This window comes from Megalobrama amblycephala, linkage group LG18, assembly GCF_018812025.1.
Source record: "Megalobrama amblycephala isolate DHTTF-2021 linkage group LG18, ASM1881202v1, whole genome shotgun sequence".
NCBI classification, from domain to species: domain Eukaryota; kingdom Metazoa; phylum Chordata; class Actinopteri; order Cypriniformes; family Xenocyprididae; genus Megalobrama; species Megalobrama amblycephala.
The window spans coordinates 21,249,928-21,268,689 of NC_063061.1; the positions used below are offsets into that span (position 1 = coordinate 21,249,928).

The following is an 18,762-nucleotide window of genomic DNA, read 5'->3' on the forward strand; positions in this document are numbered from 1 at the left end:
ACCAGGTCAGAAGTGCTAAAGGATTACAAGCTCACTAAGCCCTCAGGATCCCTTGTTTTCACTGCTTCTCTCTGTTTGTTGTTTTGTTGCGGCGCAGACGTGGAGAAGAAAGGAAAGAGTGGACCGACGGACGGGAATTAGTGTAAAAGCCTGCGGAGGAGAATGGCATCTCATTCACACCTCTTGTTGGCTGTTTTCGAGGCCCCCCAAAACAGCCCTCCCATCCCTTGTTGCTGTGAAAGCACGTTAGGTTGGCTTTGTGCAGACAAAAGGAGACACCCCTCCCTGCTCTCCGGACCCCGCAGGAGCAACAAGAGGATTTGGCACGGCACGCTAAACCCTGAGCCGCTCTCACTTTGATTGGCTTCGGTAGGAGAGCTCCCTCTCTCTTTGTTGATTAATCAAGAGATTTTCCAACTCTCTTTCTCTCTCTCAAACTCTATTTCTCTCTATCCCCCCCACACACACCCACCAACTCGCTCTCTCTCTCTCTCTCTCTCTCTCTCTCTCTCTCTCTCTCTTTTTCTTTGCCTCCAATAGCTTTGAAGGTAATTGGGTTCTATGACATCATGTTTGAGGGAAGTTATATGCCCATCAGTGTTTCTTTATGCATGATTAGAATTATAGAGCATTCAATATTCTGCAACTGCTCAAATAATTTTGGAATGGCACCATATGTGGCAATTATTAGGGTGTATAAATTTCCATATTTATTCATGGTAAAAGAGTACAAGGTTATCTGAGATCAAGATAGAGTGGGGTGAAAACATCTGGGATCACACTGAAGATCTGTGATTCAGGATCTAATTTATCTGGAAGTTTAAGGATTTCGAAAAATGAACTGAACAATGAACTACGGCAGTATTTCTATATCACTAAACAATTATTTACACTACTTAGTTACACTGATCATGTTAAACTCCTTTGCAAAGACGGTCAGATGTTCTTGCCTTCAATGAAACACAAGATGCTCTTTTTCAACTTTTAATCTAAATTATGTTAAAATAAGCATTTTCACAATTGGTTTCAGACTTTTGGACCCTACTGTATATCAACCAGAATATCATGCTGCATTAAAACATTTAATTTTGTTCTTGAAGTTTTTCATTACTAAGTGCATCATATGTGTGTAAATAATTATAAACATTATTTGTTCACATAAAATTGATATTATTATGCCAGAAGCAGTCTTAAATGATCCAAAAAATAATAAAACAATCAAAAATTGTGAACCGGAGAAGAAACCACAATTAAAATGTTAAAAATATGTCAACTGTATGCAAGACTTGCTGAGTGTATTAAATATCTCAGCATGATAGTACTAAGAACAATATCAAAACTATTTGTTTTTATATTTTTTTATATAAAGGACAGTTGAGAGAAGTGGAACGGGATCGGAAAATGTTGTAAGCTGGATTTAAACTCCCATTGCCGATATGAATGTGCTGACCACTATATGCCACGGCTCAGACAAAGCCGTTTCGTGTGGTTCTGAAGTCATCAAGTGTCCAAGTGGACAGATCAAGCTATAGGAAGAGATCATCTGAAGCACACTGTAAATGACCAAATATCAAATGCAATGGACATTCACGTGTAGAGCCTTTTTTGCCAGTGTGGGTGTTCGAGACGAGGGAGTCAGCGAGAGAAAGTGAGAGATTGAGTGAGAGAGATAAACAGAAAAAAAGGGGGGTGGCTTTCAACAATAAATCAAGTTCCAGACTAATCTATTTAGCATGCTTTCACCATTATCCTGTCAGTGAAACAGCTAATTAATTAACTGATTCTACAATGAAGAGCTTTTGAATGAGCCCATTTAGGTAATTACTACCAAGAGCTGTTTGGGCGCGTCATTTACTGCAGTCACACAAGCACGCTGGCAGCTGTAATAAAGTCCCTATCCTGTACAATTAGAAAAATTAAAGATAATATAGGTTATGGGTGTGTAGGTGTAGGTTTGCCTGTGCGCATGTTTGTATATTGTGCAATGTGAGTGAGACGGAGAGGCCAGGAGTGGCAGCATCCAAGAGATCTAATGATAGCAGTGTCTAATTCAAGCACGTCTTAATATATATGATATACTAGAATAACAATTACATATATATGCAGTTTATATATATAACAGCAATATATTTTAAACGCATATACATGTACGAGGAATTTCATTTACATCATTTTAAATTATTTTGTGAAAACCAGTCTAAATCCTTAAAATCTATAAACTTTTTGGACACAAAGGAGTGCTATTCACAGTGAACCCGAACAAAAGGTTTCAGTACCAGGCTATTGGTTCACTACAATACACAAGACAGGATCAAGACCAGAGATATAGAAGGGAGAAGATCAGGGCGAATGAGCTCAAAGTGTGGGAAAGCACATCATCCAACACTGACAATGCTGACATCGGTATAAAGAGAACAACACAGTGGACAAAAGAAGATATTTGCACCTGGCCTGGTGTCTGTGGTCAGAGGTTCATCACCTTTGGGTTAAAAGAAAAGAGGAGAACAAACTCTTCTCATCAGATCAGCCCCACTTCATCCGTACATCCCAATAATGGCTCAATGAGAGGGCATCCCCCTTTCAATGCCCTTCTTTCAGGATGGCTGTCTTCTTGTTGTGCCCGGGGCTTCTATGTTTGTTTGAGCTCTGGACAGCAGGCTGAAAGGGAACAAGCACTTTAAATAGGAGCAAAGAGACCAAGAGGTTAACATTATATATGTAAAATTTCTGCATCCTCTCAATCACACGAGATTGCAGCAATTAGCAAACTACAAAAATCCAATTATTTTCCGACGGACAAAATAAAGTCCCTTTCTACATTACCTGTTCCAGACATTGTTTCACTTGGATATATGTCACAATTGGGAAGAAAAGATGAATGTGATTTCTATTAGATGAAAGTTTAATTGTTGTAAAATCATGCATATCGTTTACATCTTGCATCATCAACATTGTCACAAATTCTATTGATTGAGTTTAATTTGCACGGAAGCTGAAATATATATAAGTGCCCCCATTATGCTATTTTAAATGTTCCTAATTTTTTTGGAGGTCTCCTACAATATATTTACATGCGCTAAAGATTCAAAAAACACTTTAATTTTGTCATTGCACATCACCTCGTTTCTCAGAGTCTGAAAACGGATTGTTCAAAGATTCTCTTTAAATCCCTCCTTTCCATGAGCTTACTCTGCTCTGATTGGTCAGATGCCCAGTCTGTTGTGACTGATCTACCGCTTACAGTGCGTGTCGGAAATGAAACACCCATTACCATATATGAATTTTATGAATGATGACAACACGAACTAAACTCAACTACAAGTGCACGAACTACAAGTGTTTGAGGGCAGGTCAAAGTAAACATTGTTCACAGCGTGATATATTAAAGGTGCCCTAGAATTCAATATTGAATTTATATTGGCATAGTTAAATAACAAGAGTTCAGTACATGGAAAAGACATACACTGAGTTTCAAACTCCATTGTTTCCTCCTTCCTATATATATCTCATTTGTTTAAAAGACCTCCGAAGAACAGGCGAATCTCAACATAACACCGACTGTTACGTAACAGTCGGGATTATTAATATGTACGCCCCCAATATTTGCATATGCCAGCCCATGATCAAGCCATTAGACAAGGGCAGAACGTCTGGATGTGCAGAGCTGAATCATCAGACTAGGTAAGCAATCAAGAACAATAGCAAAAAATGGCAGATGGAGCAATAATAACTGACATGATCCATGATTACATGATATTTTTTGTGAAATTTGTGAATTGTCTTTCTAAATGTTTCGTTAGCATGTTGCTAATGTACTGTTAAATGTGGTTAAAGTTACCATCGTTTATTACTGTATTCACTGAGACAAGAGAGCCGTTGCTATTTTCATTTTTAAACACTTGCAGTCTGTATAATGCATAAACACAACTTCATTCTTTATAAATCTCTCCAACAGTGTGTAATGTTAGCTTTAGCCATGCAGCATAGCCTCAAACTCATTCAGAATCAAATGTAATACATCCAAATAAATACTATACTTACATGATACGACATATGCAAGCAGCATGCATGACGAACATCTTGTAAAGATCCATTTTGAGGGTTATATTAGCTGTGTAAACTGTGTTTATGCTGTTCAAGGCAAGCGCGAGCTCCGGGGGAGGGGGAGCGGGAGATTTAAAGGGGCCGCAACCTATATATCGGTGCATAGTTAATGATGCCCCAAAATAGGCAGTTAAAAAATTAATTTAAAAAAATCTATGGGGTATTTTGAGCTGAAACTTCACAGACACATTCAGGGGACACCTTAGACTTATATTACATCTTTTAAAAAGAAGTTCTAGGGCACCTTTAAAGCAAAAGGAACTGATGAATATTTTAATGCTACCAACCTCGATCTGAATTATGACTTGAGATGAAGGGAGTTTTGTCACCTGATGGAGTTTGGGTTCCATGCCACTGTCACATCTGGCTTGCTTAGTTAGGGTCACTTGATGTTCAACAATATTATTGATGTTGTATGAGAACTGAACTGAGTTGGGTTTCCCAAAAGCATCCCAAACCTAGTAAGCTTAGGCTTACGATGCTTTTGGGAAATGCATTCCTGGACGATTAAATGTTTTTTTTTTGTGTGTGTGTGTGGGGGGGGGGGGGGGGGGGGGGGGGGGGGGGGATAAAACTGATTTATATATGAAATAATTTAATACTTAATGAATTTTTACAACATAACTGAATTAACACTGACTGGCTTCAGCTGAACAAAAGCTGAAATGCATCATTTTACTATTATCACTAGCCTGGTTTCCATCACAGATTTGTGCAAAATATTTTGTAAATGTTGATAAAAAACTATTGTGAAATGACAGCGTTTCCATGTTTCCAACTAAAAAGTCATTCCAAAAATCATGGTGGCAGATGTTTGTATGTTTAAGTAAATCGCAGCCACCGCACTAGCTATTATTTTTAATCGACATGACGTAGGCATGTTATCCAAGCATTAATGGCAAGGAAAGCCCCTTAAACTTGGGAGCGGCCACGTATGAGGTGTTCTAGGAGGTTATACACTGTAAAAAATGACCGTGATTTTAACAGTAAAAGACAGAAAGTTTCCGTACTATATACGGTGAATAACTGTAATAGATCTAACGGTACATTTAATGTAATTTTACGGTAAAATACCGTTAAATTCACAGTTTTTGAAAGTGAAAAATAACAATTCATTGTAAAATTTACAGTGAAAAAACTTAAATTGACATTCCCACAATTCCCTGCGTGACACTTCACATTTGATATATTTTTGTTGAAATAACTCTGTTTCTTCTTAGTTTTTCTCATTTTTTTCTAATCAGTTATGTACATTAGGGTTTTATGTTACATCTAATGTTGTTAAATTAATGTTTATTGCATTTTTAAAATTGTATGCATGTTACCATGATGGTGTTTAGTGTGTGTGTGAATGACACTGTGTGCTCCTTCTATATATTAGTATTGTCCTCCTCAGCTTGTGGAAAAGCTGCTTGTGATGAACTTTGATTCATCATGTGACTCTTATCACCACTGGGTTTGGTGACTGTCAGTGTATTATAAAGATACAAAACAGATATTAGTACTTCATTAGGTTGGTAAATTAACATTATATCAGTTAATGAAATATGTTATTTTACCGTAAATTTTACTGGGATTTTTTTTACAGTGTACTGAAATCCAATGTTAAATATACATATTTAAAATGTAAAATTCACATGTAACTCCGTAAGTAGGTTTACGGTTTGATGAAATTTTTACAGTATTGTTCTGGTAACCACAGCTGCCGGTATTTTTCCGTAGAAACAACGGGATTTTTTTTACAGTGTAGTACGTGATTTCACAGAGAATTGTGGCATTTCTTTGTTGTTTAAAATCCAATATTCTTGTAATTCTTTTGTCTTTTATGAGTTTAATAAAGAACTCTGTTTCGTCTTCTGTCTAAACATCTGACCGCGCCATCTTTAAAGAATGATGTGACTTTTACATATGCCAGGTGACCTGTAAATGCGAAAAAACTTTCCATTGCAGTTTTGTGAAATATTCCTTTTTTGAATTGCCCGAAAAAACACCACATGTGAGTGTGAAAACGTTTTTGCGATATAAGTGAGTTTTTGCAAAATTGGGTGTATTTTCAATTTGCAATTTCAATTTGCGCAATTTAAAGAGTAATGGATATGCAGCTAGTGTAAAGCTGCTTTATTGTATAAAGCACTGTATAAATAAAGGTGACTTGACTTGACTTCATGGGCAGTCAATGAAGACCATAGGCTGGTATTATGTAAATTTGTTACATTGTTATGTAGGTAGGCCTATGTAAGAGGACATGAGACTGGAATTTCTGACGACTTGTTTCAACAGATCGAATTGATTTATTCTTTTAGAAAATCATTTCATTTGTCGTGCACTTTGATGTTTAAAACCTTTTAAACCTGTTTAAAACTTTTACATTTACAAACAGCTTTATTTAAGCTTCCACTTTTCCGGTCATGAGTATGAGGTAACGCAGCTCTGTTTATCATATTAGATACATTTGAGTGTGTTGAAAATTACGTTATAACGTTACTCTGTGCGTTCACTCGGCTGCTGTGAGACACTTGTTACACACTGCAGTAAGATAGATCGATTTTAGAATATCATATTAAATGCTGGATGGCTTGTGTTGATAAATTTCATGCAATTAATTTTAAAACATATTGTATGATGGAGAAAATGCATTACTGTTACTAAAAATAAAGCTGTATCTGATTATGCTATGTTAGTAGTGTTTTTCTCTCAGGCATGGTAAAGCATTGTACTTACAAAAAAATCAATAAGAATAAACGTGTTGAGCTATATAACAATAATTTTCTGTCTACAAATATATCAAAACAGTTGTTCCCTATTAAAACATGTATTATATTAAAGCATCTTTGGTGTTTCCATGGTTTCTACAAAATAAAACCGGAATCCGAGGGTAACGCGGGTATGACGCAATTGACAGGCGACTCCTCACACGTCCCGGAGCCTTGGTTAAAATTTTTTTTGGTGAAAAAAAAAGCCTTGGTGCAATTTTCTCACGATTTACAAATAGTTGGAAACATTTGGGATATTGTAAGTATACAAGTGAACAAAATATATAACACCAGCCTAGTGGTTTTTGGATATTTTACTGCAAAAATCTTTCATATTGCACCTTTAAACGCACTTATTAAGTACTAAGATGTTCAAACATATATTTTATTACTACTTCTTTGGTCATGTTCTATCATGCCTAATGAGCCAGTGGTACAAACAGGTGCATGATGGCCCTGGGTGAGTGTGTAGGAAGGGATGATGTGCATGTGTGGAGGTGTCAGAGAATAAAGGCAGTCTGAATGAAAAAAACCAAAGTAAAGGCCATCCTGAGTCTATGAATGTCAGTTACCACTGACTGCATGTTCACCTCCGCTTTGTCTCTCTGTTTTACAATGCAGGCGACGCTCAATACCTCTTCACCCAGAGCTTCATCAAGAACACTAGCCCTGCCTCTCGTGAATGAACCTCTGTCAGGGCCTTTCTTCCAGCCTTCATTCGTTAACACTGCAAGACATTACAGATTTGGACAGAGTAAGCAAGACAGAAAGACTAAACCAGATGCCACATGTCACTTCAGCATATATAGGCCAACATCAGCACATGAACATACACACACACACACACACTTCTTTTCTTCACTATCACTCTACACACATACACACACACACTGTACTTATTGCACCTTGTGAAGGACACAAGGGGCCATTAATTACTGGAATGGGCAGTTTTAAATCTGGCAGAAGGACGCAGTGTTGTTCCTGCAGAATGGAACGTAATTAAGGGGAAAGGCCACACGTCAGCGCCGAGCAGCCCGCGGACAATGCTGATGGGGATTTATTACTTGAGCTCGTAGAGAGGGAGAGAGTGCAAGAAACTGTGCTGGGGCAGCAGCCAGGGTCTCGCACACACGTACACATCTGGGTGAAATTGAACACAGCATGTGCATGTTGATACAAACACACTCGCTTGCATTTAAAAACATATACAACTCACTCACACTCTCTTTTTAGATTTAGCACATGCAGAAGGTCACATATTCCCCTCAAGATTTCCTTTGGCTAATTGCATCTTTTCTTTTTTGGAGGAATTGCAACATTTCTTGACCCTGGATAAATAGCATTAACCTAAAGAGTTGTGTATGCTCTTTCTCACATAGTCTCTTTTATGCTGACACTTTAAATATTGATTATTAAACACCTGTTATGTTAAAGTCTTGGTTGATTAGTAGATAATAAATATATGTTTGACCTAGTACAATGTATTTTGACCTAGCATTAGTGAACAGAGCTAAAAATAAGAGGGCACAGATGAAACGAGAAATTTACTTTGTTGCATACCGGCCACTTTATTAAAGGGTTAGTTCACCCAAAAATGAAATTTCTGTAATTTATTACTTACTCTCATGCCATTCTACACCCGTAAGACCTTCGTTAATTTTCAGAACACAAATTAAGATATTATAGTTGAAATCCGATGGCTCCGTGAGGCTTCCATAGGGAGCAATGACACTTCCTCTCTCAAGATCCATAAAGGTACTAAAAACATATTTAAATCGGTTCATGTGAGTTCAGTGGTTCAATATTAATATTATAAAGCGACGAGAATATTTTTGGTGTGCCAAAAAAAACCAAAATAACAACTTATTTAGAGACGGCCGATTTCAAAACACTGCTTCAAGAAGCATCGGAGCACAAATGAATCAGCGTGTCGAATCATGATTCAGATCGTGTGTCAAACTGCCAACGGCTGAAATCACGTGACTTTGGCGCTCCGAACAGCAGATTCGATACACTGATTCATTTATGATCCGATGCTTCCTGAAGCATTGTTTTGAAATCGGCCATCACTAAATAAGTCGTTACTTTGTTATTTTTGGCGCACCAAAAATATTCTCGCTTTATAATATTAATATTGAACCACTGTACTCACGTGAACTGATTTAAATATGTTTTTAGTACCTTTATGGATCTTGAGAGAGGAAGTGTCATTGCTCCCTATGGAGGCCTCACGGAGCCATCAGATTTCAACTAAAATATCTTAATTTGTGTTTTGAAGATTAACGAAGGTCTTACAGGTGTGGAATGGCATGAGGGTGAGTAATAAATGACAGAATTTTCATTTTTGGGTGAACTAACCCTTTAAGTACACCTTTTAAACTGCTCGTTAGCGAAAATATCTAATCAGCCAATCACATGGCAGCACCTCATTGCATTCAAGCTTGTAGACATGGTCAAGATGATCTGCTAAATTTCAAACTGAGCATCAGAGTGGTGACTTTGATGATTTAAGTGACTTTGAACGTGACATTGTTGGTGCCATCTCTAGGGTTTACAGAGAATGGTCAGAAAAAGAGAAAACATCCGGTGAACAGCAGTTCTGTGGGTGAAAATGCCTTGTTGATGGCAGAGGTCAGAGGAGAATGGACAGATTTGTTCGAGCTGATAGAAAGGCAACAGTAACTCGTTCAACCAAGGTATGCAGAAGAGCATCTCTGAACAAACAACACGTAAACCTTGAAGCAGATGGGCTACAGCAGCAGAAGACCACACCTGGTGCCACTACTGTCATCTAAGAACAGGAAACTGAGGCTACAATTCACATGGGCTCACAATAGAAGATTGGAAAAACGTTGGTCTGAGTCCCGATTTCTGCTGCAATATTCAGATGGAATGGTCAGAATTTTGCATGAATAACATGGAAGCATGGATTCATCTTGCCTTGTCGATTCAGGCTGGCGTAATGGAGTGGGGTATATTTTCTTGGTACAATTTGGGCCCCTTAGTACCAATTGAGCATTGTTGCTGATTATGTCCATCCCTTCATGACCTATCTTTTAAAGGCTACTTCACGAAGCTTAAATCATCTCAAATTGGTTTCTTAAACATGACAATGAGTTCACTATTCTCAAATGGCCTCCACAGTCACCAGATCTCAATCTAATAGAGCAATTTTGGAATGTGGTGGAAAGGAGATTCACATCATGCAAATCTGTATAATGCTATAGGTCCTCCACTAAACAGTCTATATCAAAAAGAAGCAAGTAAGTGTATAACATTTACAAATTGATGTTTAAAAAAAATGTTAAAACATTTACTGTAGCACCCTCACGTCATTACAAACCTGTATGTTTTCTGTGGGATACAAAAATATGGTTTGTGGAGCACATTGCAAGTTGTCAACATAATCATTGGTTCTTGATGCTTGTAAACAAAACATGTGATGTCAAACTATAGAGCCACAGGAACATATTTGATTTGAGACCCACAGAGATTCTTTTGTGTTTAATGAAAGAGAGAAAATCATACAGGTTGGGAAAAACCTAATTTTATTTAAAAAATCAAATGTTCAAATTAAATTTACATTTACAGTTTAAATTAATTTATTCAAATGCAATACATTAAAAATATGATTAATGTGCTATATTTTTATTTAATTCCAAGACATATTTTAACTTGTTGATAGCCAAGTTAATTTCCCAACTTTCATTGTTTGAGTATTCACGATTTAGTAGATAACATTTCTACAAAGAAATTAATCAATAAATATTCTTACAAAATGAATGTATGCACAAACACAATAGATAAAATGTAACAATATTATGTGAATATTTTTAAACTTATTGCAATTACAGGAGCTTTACTAACGCTTAGGAATTAGCTTTAAAAGATGATTTATTGTTGTGTAAAACAACACTGAAATGTCTTCACCTTGAGCATAGCAAATAAAACCAAACACACATTTTATAAATATATAATAATAAGGTCTTTTATTGTGGCCAGCCTAAGGCACACCCGTGCAATAATCATGCTGTCTAATCAGCATCTTGATATGCCACACCTGTGGATGGTGGATGGATTATCTCGGTAATGGAGAAGTGCTCACTAACACAGATTTAGACAGATTTGTGAACAATATTTGAGAGAAATAGGCCTTTTGTGTACATAGAAAAAGTCTTAGATCTTTGCTCATGAAAAATGGGGACAAACACAAAAGTGTTGCATTTATAATTTTGTTCTGTGTATGTTGCATGAGCGTGAACACTATACGACAACTAATTTCTATATATTGTTAGTTTATCTTGTCAACAGATTACCCCATGCACACTTATAATAACCAGGCCCATTGGTTCGGAACGCATGTGATTCGCGGATTAATTGCGTTTAGACATTATATAGTGAAAGTTTATTATTTGCACGTGTTTGTAAGTATGGGGTGCGTTTCCCAAAAGCATCGTTAGCCAACTATGGTCGCAAGTTCCATTGAACTCTATAGGTAACGACGGAACTTGCGATGATAGTTGGAAACACACCTATTTAAGCGTTTTTAAGCAATTCAAATGCAAGAAGAGGCAAAATTCGCAATCGCACATTGTTTTCTGTGCACGCACGCTCAGAGGCGCCTTTCAGATGGTGCGCAAACACATAATCGAGCTCTATTTCGCAGCTCCTTGAGCCTGAACGGACACATACACACAAAATGATCTCAAAATCCCCATCTTGACAAGTATTCTTGTATACAGTCGGTAATAAAGTAAGAGTTGAGATAGCTTGAGAAAGAAATTGGATGTTTCATCTTATTGGTTCCCTGCATTCAGTTGTGCATTCGTACATTGGTTCCGTGCATTTAGTGACAGCAGCTTAAAAAGAACTGCTATGTCATTAATTGTCAAACAACTTGATTAATCTAGATTAACAATGATTAATCTAGATTTAATTTATACAGTGAACATTATGCATACAATAATATTTATATTAATTATACATTTCTGTGCCTGAATACGATGCTACTGTTAGACCTAACTATTTGCAACTGTTCTGTAGTATTTATCTATGTTTTAATTTTTTGTGTATTCTTATTTTTACTGTCTGTTCATGTTTGAACTTTACTAGTTAGGAGTTTTTGCTGTGGTATCAAAGTACTTAAAGTGTTCAAGTAATAAATGGGAAGCAAAGTTACATTTGTCTTAAACCCCCCAATTTTTATTTGTATTTTATTTAGTTAATTTTTGCTGATCCGATCCATCGAAAACCGTAATATGATCCGAGGAAGGCCTGAGGAAAGCAGTAAAGGAACATGCAAACGACGAGGCACATTAACACCCTACTATTCCTCCCATTTTTTTTTTTTAGACCATGTTAACTTCTCACTGAAATAAACCCAGAAAAAAAGTTATAAATTGGAAAAGGAGAGCGAAGAAACCCATTCATACGCTTTTTAATTTCCTTCCCTCTGCCACCTTCTCCGTGTTGAAAGCGTGTTGAAAGCCTGATGAATCAAATTACACCTGGACTCCACCTGGGCAGGGTGTTTTTGGCTATTGTACAAGCTAAGCAATCATCTATATCAGTGAAAAAGAGAACTTTGGGTAACAGAAGGCTTATGGATTGAGAAAGGTTTTTCACGGCTGTCATAATCTCACACGCACAAGCTGAATTGTTCGTCTTCACAGAGGCGGAACACCTGAGCACCCGCGCGAGACGCGAGACTTTCCAAAGAGTCTGTACAGTGTGGAGAGGGGCCAGGTGTCCTGAACAACACATTTAGCAAGAGTAATGATTGTGGCTGAGCTTTGAAGGCGCAAAACCAATGAATTCCACAATCGGAGGCATTTCTCTCCCCTCTTTTATTGACGAGAGGCTGCGAGCGTCTCTGCCAATATACTGCTGTAAAATGAAGTCCCCTTCATTCTCTCGTTCCCTCTCTCCTTCTGAATGGCTTCACCCCTCTCTGTTCTGTGTTCCGCCTCCTTCATCTCTCTCCAGCCATTCCTCTCGTTCTTCTATCGGCCCATAAAACACTCCCTCCTCCCTGCTCTCTCCCTCGCTCGCTCGTGAGATTTGCCTAACAATGGGTGGCTCTGCCCAAGGTCAGATAAGAAGCCACAGTCCAAGAAGCCACAGTCACTGTTTCTTTCATCCGTCTTTTTTTCCCCACTCTCTCTCCCCTCACAGCTTTCAAATTATCTCTGCAGCACATAATAATAATTACTGAGGACGGCGGAGAGGAGATAAGGGAGAAGCGGCGGACGGGAGAGAAGAAGGGAGGGCGAGCACGGAGAGAAGGAGTGTGAAAAAATACGGCTGCCAGAGAAAGAGAGAGGTTGAAGAATTATTATTGCTAGATGGAATTGGGTGGGTGGGGGGCGCTCAGAGAGAACAACAGTGCTAATGTGCCTGTAATGAGCAGATCTCTATTTTTCTTCATATGAAAGAGTGTTTTTTTTTTTTATGTATCAATGCCTGTAGAGCCTCAGAAATCTATTATAACATCCGTATAATGCTATTCTCATGATTTTCTCTGGTTGTGACATGAAGCATTTTATTTTCAAGGTTACATCAAGTTTTGATTGCTATACATCTGAAAAGTTTCCAGGTAGCACGTGAGGTGAAAAAAAGTTTTATATTTTTTCTATAGAAAGAAGTCTTTCTAAGGTGCTGCAAAAACGTAATTTTCTAAATCTGTATTTCAATTGTGTTTCCTAGATAACTCTTAAAATACACATATCTTTAATTAAGTAAAATTTTTGAACAGGTTTTTTTTTTTTTTTTTATTTTAGGCATAAACCTCGCTATACATTTGTCAGAGTTATGCTTAAAAAAAGAATGGGAAAAATTAACTTAATTTAACATGATATATTCTCTGAAATCAAGTCTTTATATCTTTGGCCATTTTGTTTTTCTTTCTAAATAAGTGTGTACTAAACAAGAGAAAAAGAAAATGGTATTTTGCAGTGCAATACACTTAAAATCCATCCATGGTGTTGTAAACAAGCCTAAATAACTCATCTCTCACATTAGGAAATGATTTAAAACCCCAAAGGGCTCTACGTAGGGATTTATAGATCATCAACAAAGTCTAAAGAAGCTGAATGTCTCTAGAGGTTTTTACTGAACAATATTCTCCACTCTAAGTTGCATTGCAAATACCCCCAAATCCCATCCTATTCACCCAGCACCCCCTTTCTAAACACCCCTTTCCACGCACTTCTGCACCCCTAACCCTTCTGACCCCCATAATGTTATCGGGAAGCAGCGTAAGCCACCTAATCCCGGGTCTTGTGGTTCCCGACACCACCCAGAGGAGCTTCTATCTGCCTAGCTGAGGTGCTCTGTGCCGGGCTGATACTCGCGGGCTGAGAGGGGGGTCTGGAGATGACTATCAGAGCTGCTGTGCAACAGTCTACACACACATGCACACACAAACGTCACCCCTGACATGTAGATCGCTGGCCATCATAACAATATTCTGAGGAGGCCTTATCTCTGAACTCAAGCTTCGTTGTCTGGATGACCCATAGTGGTCCGATGACAAGGGGGGAGGGGTGGATCTGTCTATACCCAGCCCACCTGCTTCTCATTGGGCCACCAGTCTGTCTCTGCCTTTGGATGTGGCTCATGCTGGACACTGAATGTGGTTGGATTTGTGTTTATTTAGATATCAGTTAGCTGGAAAGCAAAGAACGGAGCTGTTCTTTGAGCTGTATGATTAATCCATAAAAACTTTAGAGACCTTAGTCCAGTTAGCGCCAAGTTTAATTTTTGACAGGAATTAAAACGAGGCTGTGAGGGATAGAATACGGTGCATTCAGTGGACTGTATGTTGTTTAAAGGTGCCATCGAATGAAAAATTGAATTTATCTTGGCATAGTTAAATAACAAGAGTTCAGTACATGGAAATGACATACAGTGAGTCTCAAACACCATTGTTTCCTCCTTCTTATGTAAATCTCATTTGTTTAAAAGACCTCTGGAAAACAGGCGAATCTCAACATAACACCGACTGTTACGTAACAGTCGGGGTGTACGCCCCCCAATATTTGCATATGCCAGCTCATGTTCAAGCCATTAGACAAGGGCAAAACGTCTGGATGTGCACAGCTGAATCATCAGACTAGGTAAGCAAGCAAGGACAATGGCGAAAAATGCCAGATGGAGCAATAATAACTGACATGATCCATGATAACATGATATTTTTAGTGATATTTGTAAATTGTCTTTCTAAAAGTTTTGTTAGCATGTTGCTAATGTACTGTTAAATGTGATTAAAGTTACCATCGTTTCTTACTGTATTCACAGAGACAAGAGCCGTCGCTATTTTCATTTTTAAACACTTGCAGTCTGTATAATTCATAAACAACTTCATTCTTTATAAATCTCTCCAACAGTGTAGCATTAGCCGTTAGCCATGGAGCACAGCCTTAAACTCATTCAGAATCAAATGCAAACATCCAAATAAATACTATACTCACAGGATTCGATGTATGCATGATGAACACTTTGTACAGATCCATTTTGAGGGTTATATTAGCTGTGTGAACTTTGTGTTTGCTGTTTAAGGCAGTTGAGAGATCGCGGGGGTGGCGGAGTGGGAGATTTAAAGGGGCCGCACGCTTAATCGGTGCATATGTAATAATGGCTCAAAATAGGCAGTTAAAAAAATTAATTAAAAAAAATCTATGGGGTATTTTGAGCTGAAACTTCACAGACACGTTCAGGGGACACCTTAGACTTATATTACATCTTTTGAAAAGGGGTTCTAGGGCACCTTTAACAACATACCGATTGTTCAGGTGATGAAATGTCTTTCCGAAAAAACAAAGACAAAAACGCTACATAAAAAAATGTGATCTAGGACCTTTATACAGTGCATACCACTGTAAAAACTGTATGTCTATCCCTCACAGCCTAGTTTTCATCTGAGTAAAATTTCCATACGGCGTCATGGATTTCATGCACAAATATAGCAGGTTTGCCAGATTTATATGACCATGACATGAGTTCACAGAAACTTTCACAGATGGTATACTGTATATTATAAACATTATTCACAGTTCTCCCATTGACTTTCACTCTAAATGTTACTGTAAACATCTTTGTCCTGAGGGACAAGTTGATCATTTTCTGTGGTAAATGGTAGTATGTAGAACATATGTTATATTTAAAGCTGCAGTCCGTAACATTTTTTGGTTAAAAATGATCCAAAATCAATTTTTGAGCAAGTACACAACCAGCCAGTGTTCAGAACTATCTCCTTACCTTAGCCCGATTCACAACGGTGCGCTTGTAATAGTGTTTTCTAATTTCAGTGATACTGGTAGGGAAATTCAAGCATGCCGCCGTTTGTCTTTGTGTCATTACGTCACGTCTGTTTACATAAAGAAGGAGTCCCAGCTAGTAGGCTATTGCACATGTAAGGATGCTGCAGGTGGATCATTTATAGCCATTTCTCACAGCAGCTGGAATAATTAAACTTAGCATTTTGATGGCAGATTGTATGGTATGACAAATTAACGTTAGAGATTAGACTGTACAGAAATTTAAATCTACAGGTAACGCTATGCACACTAAAGTCACGCAATGCTGATGTCATTAACATTAACAATTGGAGAACAAAGTATAACAATAATAATAGTTTGCACAGTTTGATGTGATATGAGCTAAGCGATCATTAGATTTAATCACCATTGATAGCGCGATTTATTGTAATGCTTTTTTTTCGCAGTTGGTCAGAACAAAAGTGGCAGATTTGTTGCTTACTTGTTCAGATGTCAATTCTTATTTTGGTCATACTTCCAAGACTACAATCTATGTTTCAAAAGTAAAGTATCCACCGGTGCGGTCACTAACTGACACATTTTCCTCAAAACATTAGATTAATCCATGCTGAGGAGCCGTGCCGATGCACAACCCATGATAATTTCGCAAATAACTGCAGTCACAGGTTTTAAATAGAGATGGCGACAAAGAGGCAAAACTTACAGACTGCAGCTTTAACTCCGCATTCGTCTTGCATTAATTAAATTCCTATGTTTTATTTGGATTTCTTTTTTCCCCCATTTGACGAGATGCCAATGGCACAGATCATCCTCAAGGAAGGAAACACATGTAAATTAAATGTGAATATGTGGAAAGCTAAAAAAAACCCTGAAATAATATATTCTTGAATTACTCTTGAAGTATTCTTGAAGACAATGGGTGTGGAGTCACGTGACCAAATCAGAATGTGAACTTGACTGGTTGAACTTTACTGACGACACTGGAAAACACAGGGTGTTAATGTTCAGTTGGAAATAGAAACGCATATTTGAAGTGTTAAAATTACATGTAACACCCATTATTTTACCTGCATAAAATTCAAAGTTAAAAAAGAATATACTATACCAGGCAAATTATGCAGTTCTGTTTCAAATGTTGACCTCAGCATGTGTGTATTTCTGCATATGTGCTTATCATGTGATTGTTTAACAGAAATTCCTCATTTGCCTGTATTAATTTAAAAAAAAAAAAAAAAAAAAGGGAAAAAAGTGTTTGTTTAATATGCATGAAAGCTTTCCCACTGGCCTCTGGAAAAGGGAGATAAAGTAGACATATCTCTGAGAGTTATGATAAGTGTGTGTATTTGTTTGCACTTGGTGTGAACGTGTGTGTGTGTGTGTGCCTGAGACATATCTCTGAGCTGTATGATAAGACACATCAGCACGTAACAACACGGCAAAATGGAGGGAGGAGGGGGAGAACGGATGGAGGGAGAGATTGGAAAAAAATGAATGACACAAGGGGGCGTTTCTATTTCTCTTTCTCACTCAGTGTGGGTCCTCTGGGAAAGGTCGTGCGGCACAATGCAAACATGTCTGTGTGAATAGCTCGATGGGAAGAGGACAGCTGTTTGAGATGACAGCGATGGCTGCTAATGCTCAATCTGTCTACCTCCCCACAGACCTATTCATACACACACACTCGCACACTAACCACAATGAGTTAGCCGCAAAGCACAAATGTGCTACTAACACATATACTGTACACACTTGCCACTTGTGCATGACAGAATGACAGCCTGGGTTCCTGTGTTGTGCCTTAATTGCCAAATTATCCTGTCTCTATCTCTAACATGCACTGTCATTTAATACATCAGAATAGGAGAGTGATATGTTGTGATGTATGTTATGGGGTCTTGATTTTTGCAGTTAAGATGCGTTCTCGCACACTTTCTGGTCTGTCTACAGTCAGAAACATACTTTGAACAAGTATGCAAATGCTTGACTCAATCTTTGCAAGCTTAAAGTGATATCATGAGTTACTGTGGCAGTAAAAAACTTTGAGGGGGTGCTAGAGATATCTTCAAATTACTGCACCACTGGATGTATTATTATTCAGGTAACTTACCTTAACTAACTTGTCCAGCAAGATTCTCTTCAAAGTTTTGTTTGGCCATGACAGTAGTATATATAATAGACAACTGTAGAATAAGACAATTTACTTTAACGTCCACAACAGCGCCCCTTGAGGCAATACGGAGAATGCACTGAATGTACTTAAAGGGATAGTTCACCCAAAAATGAAAATACTGTCATTTACTCACCCTCAAGTTGTTCCATACCTGCATGAGTTTGTTTCTTCTGCTGAACACAAAAGAAGATATTTTGAAGAATGTTGGTACCCCATTGACTTCCATAGTTTCTTTCTTTCTTTCTTTCTTTCTTTCTTTCTTTCTTTCTTTCTTTCTTTCTTTTTTTCTCTCCCATACTATAGAAGTCTTTTGTGTTCAACAGAAGAAATTCATACAGATTTGGAACAATCTGAGGTTGAGTATAATGACACAATTTTCATTTTTGGGTGAACTCTCCCTTTAAGTCGTGTTATGACTTTTTCTTCCATAAAGTTTTAGAATGCAACGATACATGAA

General features: G+C 37.8%; 1 long non-coding RNA gene across 1 annotated transcript; it reads right to left on the reverse strand.

Annotated features, from left to right (window-relative positions):
- Window positions 1–1,158: 1,158 nt before the first annotated feature.
- Window positions 1,159–18,385, reverse strand: LOC125253125. Its single transcript, XR_007181367.1, has 3 exons — window positions 18,243–18,385; window positions 7,448–7,584; window positions 1,159–2,658 (listed from the first exon to the last, which is right to left on the reverse strand). It is a non-coding gene; the product is annotated as an uncharacterized LOC125253125 (long non-coding RNA).
- Window positions 18,386–18,762: the final 377 nt, after the last annotated feature.